Genomic DNA, 13,153 nt, shown 5'->3' with positions numbered 1-13,153 from the left:
TTGTTTATGCACCACACCCAATGCTCCGTACATTACATGCCCTCCTTAATACTCACCACCAGGCTCACCCAAACCCCCAGCCTCTTCCCCTCCAAAACCCTCAGTTTGTTTCTCAGAGTCCACAGTCTTTCATGCTTCGTCTCCCCTTCCAATTTCCCCCAACTCACTTTTCCTTTCTGTGATTCTTTACCTGAAAGTTATAGACAGCAATGATCTGACAAGGGGGCCATGATTTGTAGAATGTCATATATACGTTACCATAAAAAAATGAGAATATTAATGTTACCTGTGGTTATCACACAACCTCCCTGCAAAGGCAGTTTTGTTTTGTTTTGTTTTCCCAATACAAATTTAAGTGTGACTGTCTTAATGCCCTACAGTACATGAGTCACTTTCAGCAGTGAACTTCAGTTAATCCTGAGAGGCTGACAGATTCACTTATAAAAACTGGTGGCACAATTGGGGAGAAAAACTGCCCTTTTGAGTAAATGCTTTATAAAGGCAATTAAAGCAGAAAGATGTGTTTATGGGCTTTCACCCTTCAAAATGGCTATAGATCAAATTTATTAAAAATGTAATTTGGGAAGAGAAGCTGGCAATACAGTAATAAAAATAAAAATGAAACTAATTTATCTTAGAAGTCTATGGTGCTTTTAGCCCTAACCAACCCAAAGATTTTGTTAGTCAAACACAAGTTGGAATTAAAAACTGCCTTTTAATCCCGAAGCATTTTGAACAAGAATGTAGCTGTTGTGTATATGGTCACAGGACAGAAGAATTCTCATACTTTAAGACAGAAAATATAGATAAAATTGATATATAGTTAAAACTTAATAAGGTTAATGTTTAGTGGCTATTTTTCTTTTTTTAATTCAACACAATGATTTGGTAAAAAAAAAAAAACAAATACATTATTTATACGTATATGTATCCAAGTAGTTAAAAGAGGCAGTCTTTTTTCTTTATGTTTAAAATCAAAATTTTTACCTCTTTTGCACTTGCTCTTTTTTTTTTAAAGATTTTATTTATTTATTTGATAGAGAGAGAGAGAGATCACAAGTAGGCAGAGAGGCAGGCAAAGAGAGAGGGAGAAGCAGCTTCCCCGCCGAGTAGAGAGCTCAATGTGGGGCTTGATCCCAGGACCCTGAGATCATGACCGGAGCCAAAGACAGAGGCCCAAACCACTGAGCCACCCAGGCGCCCCATCTCTTTCTTTCTTTCTTTTCTTTCTTTTTTTTTTAAATTAATTGTTTTTGAAAGAAAATTAGGGTATACCTTTTAGGTTTAAATAGAACATTTAAGATATCAAATACTGTGAGAAATCAAATAATATTCTTTTTCCCAACATACTTTTTGTAAGAGACATCCTATTTTTTTAAAAAATGTGTGACCTGTTTTCAGTTCAAGAATAGTATCCAAATGGATTGTTTCATATCCCAGAAAGTATTTCTGAGTGCATTCCAGCGATTTCGATATTCTATAATAAAATGAATTGAACCTGTCCAACTTTGGACAGAGTCCTTCACCCGAAGGACCTGGCTGCTTGTAGACAAGCATCAGTTTCAGCGTATTCAAATAAACATTCTTGTGAAGTGTTTGTGGGTACAGAGAGGAAAGAGCTGCCCCCCAAATGGGATTAACCGAACAGACAGTCTGGAGGGGTGGGACAGTTCTAATTTAGGATGGCAGCCCACTTCCCAGTGCCTTCCTTCCTTCCTTTGCTTTGGCTTCTGTCTCCCTGGGATTGGGCAATGTTCTGAAATGTAAATCCCCTCATTTCCTTTTATGCCTCTCAACATTCCTGAAAGATTACACTTAACTTTCAGACCTAAAGAGTTGATCTTTAATTCATGCAACACAGAAAAATTATTATTAATAGCACACAAAGCAAATAGTGATTTCAGAATCCTTATTATCATATAAGCCTACCTGAACAATGATCTCAGAATAAGAAATGAAAAGTATTTATTTTAGCAGAATTTAACATGTCTTTTAAAGTCTGTAACACTGTTGTATTTAAAATCATTAAATGATCCTATCTTCATTAACCAGATCATCTTGATATTAGTTTGAATTATCTAGCAAGACAGTTGTTTTTGAGAACTAAGTAAGTTTGCTTATTAATTATAGTTGTAAAGTACCATCCACTTACATTAAGTTATTTATAAGTACAAGTCTTAAGTGACATTAATTTAGAAAAAATAACAACCAAAATTCTTGCCTCTTTACAATTTTTTAAAAATATTTATTTATTTATTTCTAAGGATTTTATTTATTCATTTGACAGACAGAGATCACAAGTAGGCAGAGAGGCAGGCAGAGAGAGAGGAGGAAGCAGGATCTCCGCTGAGCAGAGAGCCCAATGTGGGGCTCAACCCCAAGACCCTGGGATCATGACCTGATCTGAAGAAAGAGGTTTTAACCCACTGAGTCACCCAGGCACCCCATCCCTTTACAATTTAATATCAGTCCATACTACACATAAATTAAATTAGGAAATATGGTTCTAATAGATTATTCCCCAAATAGCACTTACTAGACACATAGAGCAAGATCCCAATACTTCCATTCTGTGTGATTTTCCTAGTTCAGACAGTAATTACAACCATAAACAAACAAAAGTGGTCCTTTACGCATAAATATTTGTTATTTTGCTATCAGAATTAGTGGAAGGACATTTTCAAAGAAACAAATACCTGGGTCTCCAGACCACTTTATATTTTCAGCTATAAAAATATAAAATCAAATCAGAAGGTTTTTAGGCGATCGAATGATTTTCCATCTCTGGGCCAAGGAGAGGAATAACTGATTTGCTTTGTGAATATATTTCACCAATGTCTATATAGAATGTGACAGTTACCTACTGCACAAACTGTATCCCTTTAGAAATGTAGTAAATTTAAGCTTTTTATGAGCCTGTGTGAGCCTGTGTGATAGCTAGAAAAAACGGCATGCTGAAAAGGAGTTTATTTAAACTTCGGAATGTGGCTGAAGGTGCAAACCACGTCTTTGCCTGGAAGCTGTAGATCTACCTGAACAAAGATGGGCTCGGGATGTGTTCATGAGGCAACACAATGGAGCCTCCTCTCTGCTAATATGCATGCATCTTTTACTTAAAGTGTGAATTAGGGTAAGAATAGCAATTGCTCTAAGTTCCATTTTCCATACTACCTTAAATATGTCCAAACACAGTTTAGATTAAATGGTAGCTTCAAAATTTGTGTATTCAACAGTTAATCCCTCTCTCTCTTCTCTTTTTCTCCTACAGATATAAAGACAGACATCAAAATAGACACATCATCAACAGAGATATAAATGAATCACAGGTAGATCATAGATGTATAGGCGTAGATAGCTAAGTCCGTGATGGTTAGAACTTAGACACACAGAGCACAGTTATCAGAACAGATTATTGATAGAGAGATCATAGATAATCTCGGATAGTTCATCGCTCTATAACAGATCACAGGTAAGTATAGATAAATCTATGATAGATCCACACATATATGATCTATTTATATCTTCGTATGTATAGGAGAAAGAGAAATACCAGGATTGAACTTTTTCTGGGAAGGGCCAGGTAGTTCACATTTTAGGCTTTACTGGCCATATGGTCTCTGTTGTAATTACTCAGCTGTTTTGTGTGATAGCATCAAAGTTGTAAACAGTATGTACATAAATGAGCACAATTGTGTTCCAATAAAAATGTTATTTATGGACCCTGAAAATTGAATTTTGAGGAATTTTTATGTGTCATGAAATATTATTTGTCTTTTGTCAGTCATCTAAAAATGTGGAATCTATTCTTAGTTTGAGGTCTGTCAGAAAGAGTCCTCAGGGCTTAATAGCCCAAGGGGCTGTAGCTCGTAACTTTTAAAATATATATAAGAAAAAACATTTTTTTTTTAATTTCAAAGATCTCACGGTCCATTGTGGCCCATGTCATCTTATTATGATCTGCAACCATCTATGCAGTAAATATAAACTCGAGAGAAGAGAAAGAGAGTAGTTTCAAAGCAGAAGACTTTTTAAAAGAAAATGTAATTTTATTGCACAAATTGGTCCACAGCCAAGACAGAAAAACTCACACCTCTACTTTAGAAGAAAGTGCACAGCAAGAATATGTCTCAGCTGAATGTTTCATTATATGTAAGTTAAGATGTATAATTAGTCAAAATAAAATTCCAGTATTTTCACAGTGTTGCAAACACAGTACAATATTAATTTTCACATTATATTTTATATGCAAACAAATTGGATTTGTCTAAAAAGAAGTGTTGCTTTCCTCAGAAAAGCTGTCTTTGATAATAAATAAGAATTCCACTGAAAATGAAATGAAACTTTTCATATATGAGAAATTTCGGAAATATGAACAGAAGAGAAATGAAGCCTTTTCTCTGAAATACATGATTTTACAGATGGAGCTTCTTAAATTAATAGTAAAAAATCCGAATGCCCAAATCTATCAATTTATACAAAGAATGAATGGATAAATAAACAAACTTTTCTTTCTTTGTTTGGTTTTAAGATTTCATTTGACATCCAGGTCTTTGGTACAATAGACAATAGAAGCATTTCTCTTTTCAATTCAGCAAAAATTCCTAATCAGAAAGCTGAATTTGTCAGGTGATGATTTCATGAAAGTACCATCAATTTGGTTTCTACCCAATGTTGATAATTTAAAATGTTACCGATGTTTATCTGTTTGTTCACTTGCTTGTTTGTTTTTGGTGGAGACTTAAAAGAGTTGAGAACTAAGGACTGGGCCGTCATTCAAGTCATTTCTTTCATTTTTCTTTGCCTCTAGGAGATAGAAACAGGCCAATTAAATGTACAACCCCCTTCAGGAGCCTAGTTGCCCTGCTAGGATCATAGACGCATATCAAACATTTCTGTTCCTTTCATGACCAAGGGCACCAGAGGAGTTTCAGAGCAACAACAACAAAACAAAACAAAACATTGAGGGGACCGTACTTTATCTTTTCCTTTACTCTCCTGCTACAAAAACAATCAAGCAAAAAGAACACTTTCTCATTGGATGATTAAATTACCATCATTTTGTAACAAATCTATAAAAGAACAGAAAGTGAAATCCTGCTTAAAAACTAGTGTGAAACCATATGTACAGCCTGTGTTTTAAAAATAAATGGATTGGGTGGTTAGAACAACCACTTTTGTTCATGCTAAAAAGTGTAATCTATTTTTTTTTTTTTTTTAGGTTATTCGCTGGGTATTCATCTTTAAAAGGTAAGAAAATAGAGTTCACAGAAGATGAGCCCTGCTTTCTCACAAGTGTCTTTGAAAACCTAAATTTGCCATAATAAGCTCTTGGGTCAACAATTTCCTTCTAAACAATGATCTAGTATAACTTATGAAAAATGCATATTTAAGAGTATAAATATGAAAGAGATGAAAAACAAGACCAAGAGAAACTGAACTGGAATGTATAGGTAAGCATCTAACACCAATTTTGTTTGTTAGTGGTTAGATTAAAATTTTCCAGTAAAATCAGCAACTTCTTGGGGAAGTTTCTGCTCTTCATGATGCTCCAGAACTGCTCTCTTCATACTGATTTTCACAAAATTTCTGGGTGAATGCATTGTCTTCTTTGCTCTCTGACATTCCTAATAGTCTTAAATACCAGCTCTGGACTAACTACAATACGACATAGAAAATGACCTTAGAAAAAGGTTCTAGCCTTGAAGCTTCATCACAGCATCACAGAAATCGAAAGAACCCATTGCAACATAAGTGCTGCTTATAACACACCTATAAATATCCTTACTAGTACCACAGCGTCCAAATATATACTTCCTGGTAAATTTTCATGTAAATTCGGATAAAGCAACCATAGCTCAGCCTAGGAAGCATGTCCAGGCTCTCTAGAATAAAAGTTATATAGTGTGATTCTGCAAGAAAGGTCATAATAATAGTAAACAACAACAATAATAGCTCATTCTACAGATATGTATTGTTCAATAGCTATTATATTTTCATCAACATGAATCATAAGACTTATAAAAACTGCATTATAATTGATAAATTTTGAAGAATGCTATGTGAATACTACTTTGCTTGCTGGGTGTTGGCCTTGATTAACTGCCTTCCACAGTATTTCACCACAGACTTGTTATTGTAACTCTTGAACTGCCTGTGAATTCTTTAAGAAGTGATGACGATGACATCGCTATTGATGTTGCTGAAAGCTCTGTTGGGAATATGCAGTGTGTCTTCTCTACAGCAGACCCAAGGCTGTCAAAGACCCACATGCCTTGGGTCTTACCAGGCCAGCACCTGCAGAGCCAATTTCCAGCTGCCAGTGTCTTTGTCTCTTGTCTGGCCCTCTCTGCCTGTGGCAGCCCCAGGAGAGGAAAATCTCCGGAACATCTCTCATCCAGGGACTGACAGGAGTTGGTGTAAAATGCTCTGGCAGCCTCACTCCTCAATGGGGATGACCCAGAGCCCCTCATGAAGTACTGGCTCCCAGAAAATCCTGTCAGGACTAAATTGCAACCCATCTCATTGGGAACTGGCTTTGTAACACGTGTTTTCTTAGCTTTTCCTGACCTTCCCCATTCTACTTCCTCACTTCAATATTCACTATTGGACCACATCCCAAATAAACAACTTGCCTTTGAATCCTTGTTTTCTGGATCTGTTTTGCAGCTTGGTGAAACCAGATAGCAGATTTCCCAAAGTACTTTCTGAGAGCTATGAGTACATGGTGTTCCTCTTTTATCTAACAATAATACCTGTTTGTTGGCTTTTAAAAAAAACCTTGTGAAATGTACTTTTTGTGTCTCTAATGTAGTGAAATGGAAGAGGTGCTTGAGTATCTAACCAGTTTCCTTAAATCATATACACACATCTCTGCAATAATAATGAAAGACAAGAAACCGAAGAGACTAGAATGAATTCTGCCAAGGCACTTATAAGGTACCGAAATCTAGTCAGCCACCTTGCTGTTAGCTAATGCTTTGCTATTCTTGATAAAGAAAGGCCTTTGCCAATATTAATCCTGATTAAATTTTCTGACAGCTATCGATTAAAGATGGTTTGAATCAATGGCATAACACAGAACTAGGATCATTGTTTACATTATAGTCTACACTCCCTAGCCCTAAATACTTTTCCACCTTATTTCTATACTTGGAAACCACTTGATAGGTCTCAAATGAGACTTTTGATGCCTTCTACCCTTCAAAAGGGATGGTGTTAAAGGACATATTATCTATTAAAATTTATGGCCTATATTAAATCCTTAAGTTATTCTAGGATTGGTATCACCAAAAAAGTATCATTGCTCTAGCAACATTCTGAGGAAATCCATTATTTCTTTAATTTTCTAAGACTTTAAGGAGCCTTTGATTTCTGGTATTTCACATGTGACCATAGTCATTGACATGCTGATTCTGGCACTAATACCAGATGAGCTCAGAGAGTCAAAAATCCTAAAACATGTGGACAGACAAAGTACTTGAATGAATGAGAAAAATGTGAAATATAAAAATATATGTATGCTAACTTATTCTACAGCATGCATCTTCCTGGCATTCACCTCATCCTAGAAGAGGAAAGAAAGCACCTGCCAAGTGTAAGACACCAGCTTCATGGAGGCACTCAATTTTAACTTTAGTCAGCCTGAGGCTCAAATCTGACACAGCAGTTCATCAACTACTGAAAAACAAAACAAAATAAAACCAAAAAACAAACAACAACAAAAACAGGCAAATAACATCAAACAACACCAACAAGAGACTCCAAAGTTGGAAGGGGTTTTCTTAAATATCAAACAGGTAGTCTTTTCCAAATCTGGAGTGATGCATGTGTTTGGTTACATTGAAGACTTTTTAATTACCACTTTCACTTTTCTTTAATGTATTTTATTTATACTTATAAACTGAATCAGGAAACTGGGTGAAAATTTCAGAAGGGCCCTTTCCTCACACATCATGAGTAATAATATTCATGAACAGTTATCAAAAAGAAATTATTGACAGAAAATTTTTGCTATTATCACAGGTCATTGTATTCCACGATACCTTCCTATCTGGGCCCTCTTAAAACAGTTTTTATTTATCTTTAATTAATATTTATTAATCTTAAGCCTAGTCAGGTTTTTATTTTCTAAGAAAAGCATACATCCTTAACTAAGAAACTAAGAAAGCAGACATATAGACTTGAGGTCCTTTTGCCTGCTTTCAAAAACCAGGTTTCATACATCCTTTTGTTCACTGAACATTCATAAAGTGAGCCCTAACTTATGACTAGTTATGTTTATATTTTCTGAGTATGCCCTACCACCTGGATTATGACATATAACATTGTTTAAATGCAGTAGTAATGCTCAGCTCAAAGTATAAGAAGAAGGTCAAGTGTGGCCAGAAGAAGAGAGTGATCAAGTCTTCCTGAAGAGAAGAGGTCATACTTGTGTTCAGGCTGGAGGCAAATGGAGATATTCATTAGATGTGGAAGAGCCAAGAGGAAATCTAAGTCAGAGGAATGAAACAACAAAGAGCATCCAAGAAGCAGACATTTATTAGGAATCAACTGAATGTTGAATGGAGAAGTTGGATTGAAAGAAACCAGGGAGTAGAAGCGTAAGTGTCTGGGATTTTATCTTACTGTCAATGGAGAGCCTGGGGAGATACTGGGGAGGGAATGGGAACAGTAGAATAACAACTTTTTTTTTTTTAACTTATTTATTTGAGAGAGAGGGAACCAGCAGGGGGAGGGGCTGAGAGAGAGGGTGAGGGAGAGGAAGAATCCCAAGCAATCTCCTGGCAGAGCTCAAAGTCCAAAGGGGGGCTCCATTTCATGACCTGCAATCATGATCTGAGCGAAAATCAAGAGTGCGACACTCAATCAACTGAGCCACCCAGGTATCCCGCATCTACTTTTGAGAAGGGTTTCTTCAAGACCAAGGGGAAACTTAAAAAAATATATTTTTTTTCTTTTTTCTTTTTTTTCTCTTTTTTTCCAGAGCACCTGGGTGGCCCAGTCATTAAGCATCTGCCTTTGACTCAGGTCTTCATCCCAGGACCCTGGGAGGCTCAGCAGGGAGTCTGCTTCTCCTTCTCCCATTCTCCCTGCTTGTATTCCCTCTGGCTATCTCTCTCTCTCTCTCTCTCTCTGTGTGTCAAGTAAATAAATATATAAAATCTTTAAAAACATATATATGTATTTCAATGTGTAATTGATATGTAATGTGTTACAGTCACAAGGGATGGAGGATAGAAACCACACCTGCCACATGCATTCCATCCTCCATAAATATGCAAAGTTCAAGCACACATATTTCTATTATGACTTAGAAATGAAGGCTGGAGGTGGAGGTGTGTGATGCTGACAGGAGGGAACAGAAGGAAAAGGAAGAATGAATTCTGTTCCTGTCATATGTGCTCTGGTCTATTCTGGCCAACATTTGTCTCCCTGGTCCCTTCTCCTGCTCATTAGCCACCACTGACTCCTCTTACTTCCCACCTCCATCCCTAACCCAGAAATATATTTTAAAAATTCTTTTGATTTATACAGGAATAGCCATCCATTGGAAAGATGACATTTTTAAAGCTGAAATCCTGGGACGCCTGGGTGGCTCAGTTGGTTAGACGACTGCCTTCGGCTCAGGTCATGATCCTGGAGTCCCGGGATCGAGTCCCGCATCGGGCTCCCGGCTCTGCGGGGAGTCTGCTTCTCTCTCTGACCTTCTCCTCGCTCATGCTCTCTCTCACTGTCTCTCTCTCAAATGAATAAATAAAAAAATCTTTAAAAAAAAAATAAAGCTGAAATCCTATTAGAGGTATAAAGATGATAGTGTTGTTTTCATAAGATTCCACAGAGTTAGGGGCACTGTGTGTGTGTGTGTGTGTGTGTGTATTTAATTACTACATGTCAAATGCTTCAATAATTTGCCCTTCTTGACCACTTGCATGTCCGTTCCTTCCATAAGACTGGACCAGGGGGTGAAAGATCTTTACATTCCCAAGCTCTGCATCTGTCACTAATAATTTTAAACAATATAAATGGCATTGGAATGTGTATTAGGCTTTTAACCTGGTTTTCCATCTGAAATGCTTCTTATGTAAACTTCAGCGTGGTCCAGTGATCAGCAATTATAACAAATCAGATTCAGTATCAAATATTTTCCCTTTTTTGATGGCAGAATAAAATGCCTTCCCCACCCATATCATCAAATACACCCATAAGGGACTGCCTGAAATAATGTCATTAAAAGTGTATGCATCTCATCAGGAAGAGCACAAACTGAGTTTTAGTCCATGGCATTGCTTTCAGATAAACCTGTGAAGGAAATAAAAACTGTATTTCAGTGGCTGTAACTGAGAATAGGGAAGAGATATTTACACTCAGCCTCTGTTTCTCCTTATCCTTCGCCATCTCTCTTACTGCCAGTTTAATTGTCAACCTGTCTCTTGAGTTTCATACCTTTCCCAAATGTGTTTCCCCCTCTGCCTTATCTCTTCAAAGCCATCAGTCACACAGCAGATTTGTAATGAACTTGCTCTCTGCCAAGGCAAGAAAAAAAAAGTGACATCATTTTCAAAAAGGGGAGATCAGCACTTTAATCTCAGTGAGATAGAAAATAGAACAAAGGGAATGTTTGGCAGGGGCTAAAAGGGGGGAAAGGACGGGGATGGCGCACACACTTTCTTTCCCTCTCCATGCTCTGTACACTATGCTTTAGAAATTTGGAATCCATTTGTTTTCCATTCTCATCGTATCCTGCTGGCCATGCAAGGTCTTGTCTGGACATAATTATTGAGGAAAGGGTGCAGCATTATCTCTCCCTGCTTTTGTGAGTTTGGTGGGATGGGGTGATGGTGAAATGTTTACAGGCTTATTACAGAGTTTCAACATTAATGCAGCCTTTTAAAATTCTGATGTGAAGTAGCTAGTTCTTGAAACTGATCGGGCAGGTGTATTCTAGTTGTAGCTAAAACCAAATCAGAATGAGAAGAGAGGGCCAAAGAAGGAAGAAATGGCAAGCACTTGTTTTAATCGCTGAGGACCCCCTCAGTCTAAATTGTAGACATGTGGATCAAAGGTAATATGGGAATCAGCACTGAAGGCTCAGAGGCTAAGATATTAAAACAGCTGTTTACAATAACTTGTGATGTATAATCAGAATTAGTATATAAAAAGTATGATCCTCTGAAAACAATCAGGCTGAAAAGAAATGTAGGCTCTCTCCAGTTACTATGCTTTTAGTTATGGTGGGGCCATGTGCTGGAGATTATCAAACATGTACCATTTGTCAGAGAAATGTGATGAATCATCCTTGATAAAAGATAACAAATGTTCTCTTTTTAAAGTGAAGCTGATTTAGAATTAGACATGTGTGTTAGGCATGAACCTCCCAAGCCACAAGCTCAGGTGTGCCAAGGACACAACTGTTTAAAATTTTTACTATTAATTTCTGTCTGCAAGCCTCACTTCGCTTCCCCTGTTATCAAAAATCTCAGCCTTAAGTCAGTTCTTGGTAAACCCAGTTCAGTCCAAAGTTTGCCCTTGCTCTGACTTCTGTGTTGATCCAAGTTTCATGGATTTTACTCAGCGTCCAGGTCCTTTTCCCAGTCCTACCTCCAAAACCCAGTGTCTACTAAGGCACGCATCAATCCATCTGGTTTCCAGCCTGAGTTCTTCTCGTCTGTTGCAAGGAATTTGATTTCCCATGGTATTACTGGTTGTTGTTTCAGAAACTATTTTGTGTCACTGACATCACTACCATGAAGGATCTTCAGCACCCTTGGCCATTTCTCAGCCACTTTCCTATCTCTCAGCATAGTGGTAGACTACAAGAAACCTCTAGATGCTCTCCTGCTCCATCTGTGGTAAATAACTACTTGGGGGCCATGACAGAACTCGGGCTAGATTGAACAGGCTGCATTTTCTACTCTATTGGTGCCCCATCACTCTGAGACCGCAGGGGTTAGGGGAAGTGATGTCTAACCAACTTCTGTCTTTCACATTCCAAGCAGGAAAGGAAGGCACTTGTCTGTAGATGATCTGTTTGTTCTAGGTCTTCACCAGCTCTCTGGGATGTGGTGAAGACAGGGAGGATGTAACCAGATTCAGAACCCTTCCTCAGATACCCACACAACAAATTCACTTGACTACTTTTCCTCACTAACTCTCTTTTTCTTCCTCAACTCACACAGATTTTGTCCCCTCTGTGATCGCAAAAGCAGAGAGAAAACATTTGCTTCCAATCTAATTGCTCAAAACCCAAGTTGGTGGTGCTCATGGTTTTTAATATTAAAAAATTTGAAACTTGCAAGCAAAAGCAAAAATGATCTTCCCTATTATTTCTACAGTACGTTTTTAAAGTCAATTTTGATGATAAAAAACGAGTTTTGATCTTTCTTTGGTCTTTTGTTTTTTCTGCTAGATATGTATACCCTAACTGAAAATGTATCAGGAAATTTTAAAGAAATATCATATATCAGTATTTCAAAATACTATCAGTTCTGTTTCTTCCCCCTACAAATCTTTGCCTACCAAAAAGAACATGTGATTCTTACTTATTGTCCTGCTCTCCTCTAAGAAATCTTTTTACCTTTAATCCATTTCCCCAAAACAATTCCACACATAGCAAAAGAGAGTATATGTTCAAAGTATAGGACTCTATACTGAGGTCCTCCAAGACTCTGTAGAGAAATCTGCATGATGAAGTAAAAATATGGAGCCAAGAGAACCCATCCATTGGCTGAACAGCCTCCTATGGACAGATACGAATGTAGAAAGGCTTTTGTCCAGACAGAGTCCAGCTGAAGCTGTCAGAGCTTCTCAGGGACATGTAGTAACAGACACCAAAGGTAATCTGTAGTTATCGATAGGCACTTGAGTTAAAAAGGTCATGTGGGCCAAAAGGACACAAGTTTTGCGTATAGAAGGACACATGAACATGATTGGAATTAAGAGGAGGGGACACAGAGAGAGAAACAAAGACAGAGCAAGAAAACCAATGCTTAGAGTCAAAGAAATTATGACGCAAACGTAGAAGTGACAGACTAAGTGAGGTGTATTCACAACTGTATCTCCGAGCTCTCTAGCTCCCTTTCTTATTTTTATCCATTGAATCTATCAGTGACCACCATACTTTATATTATACATATTTATTTATTTACTGCCTATT

This window comes from Lutra lutra, chromosome 7 (genome assembly GCF_902655055.1).
Source record: "Lutra lutra chromosome 7, mLutLut1.2, whole genome shotgun sequence".
NCBI classification, from domain to species: domain Eukaryota; kingdom Metazoa; phylum Chordata; class Mammalia; order Carnivora; family Mustelidae; genus Lutra; species Lutra lutra.
Note: the sequence above shows the minus strand (reverse complement) of the source record.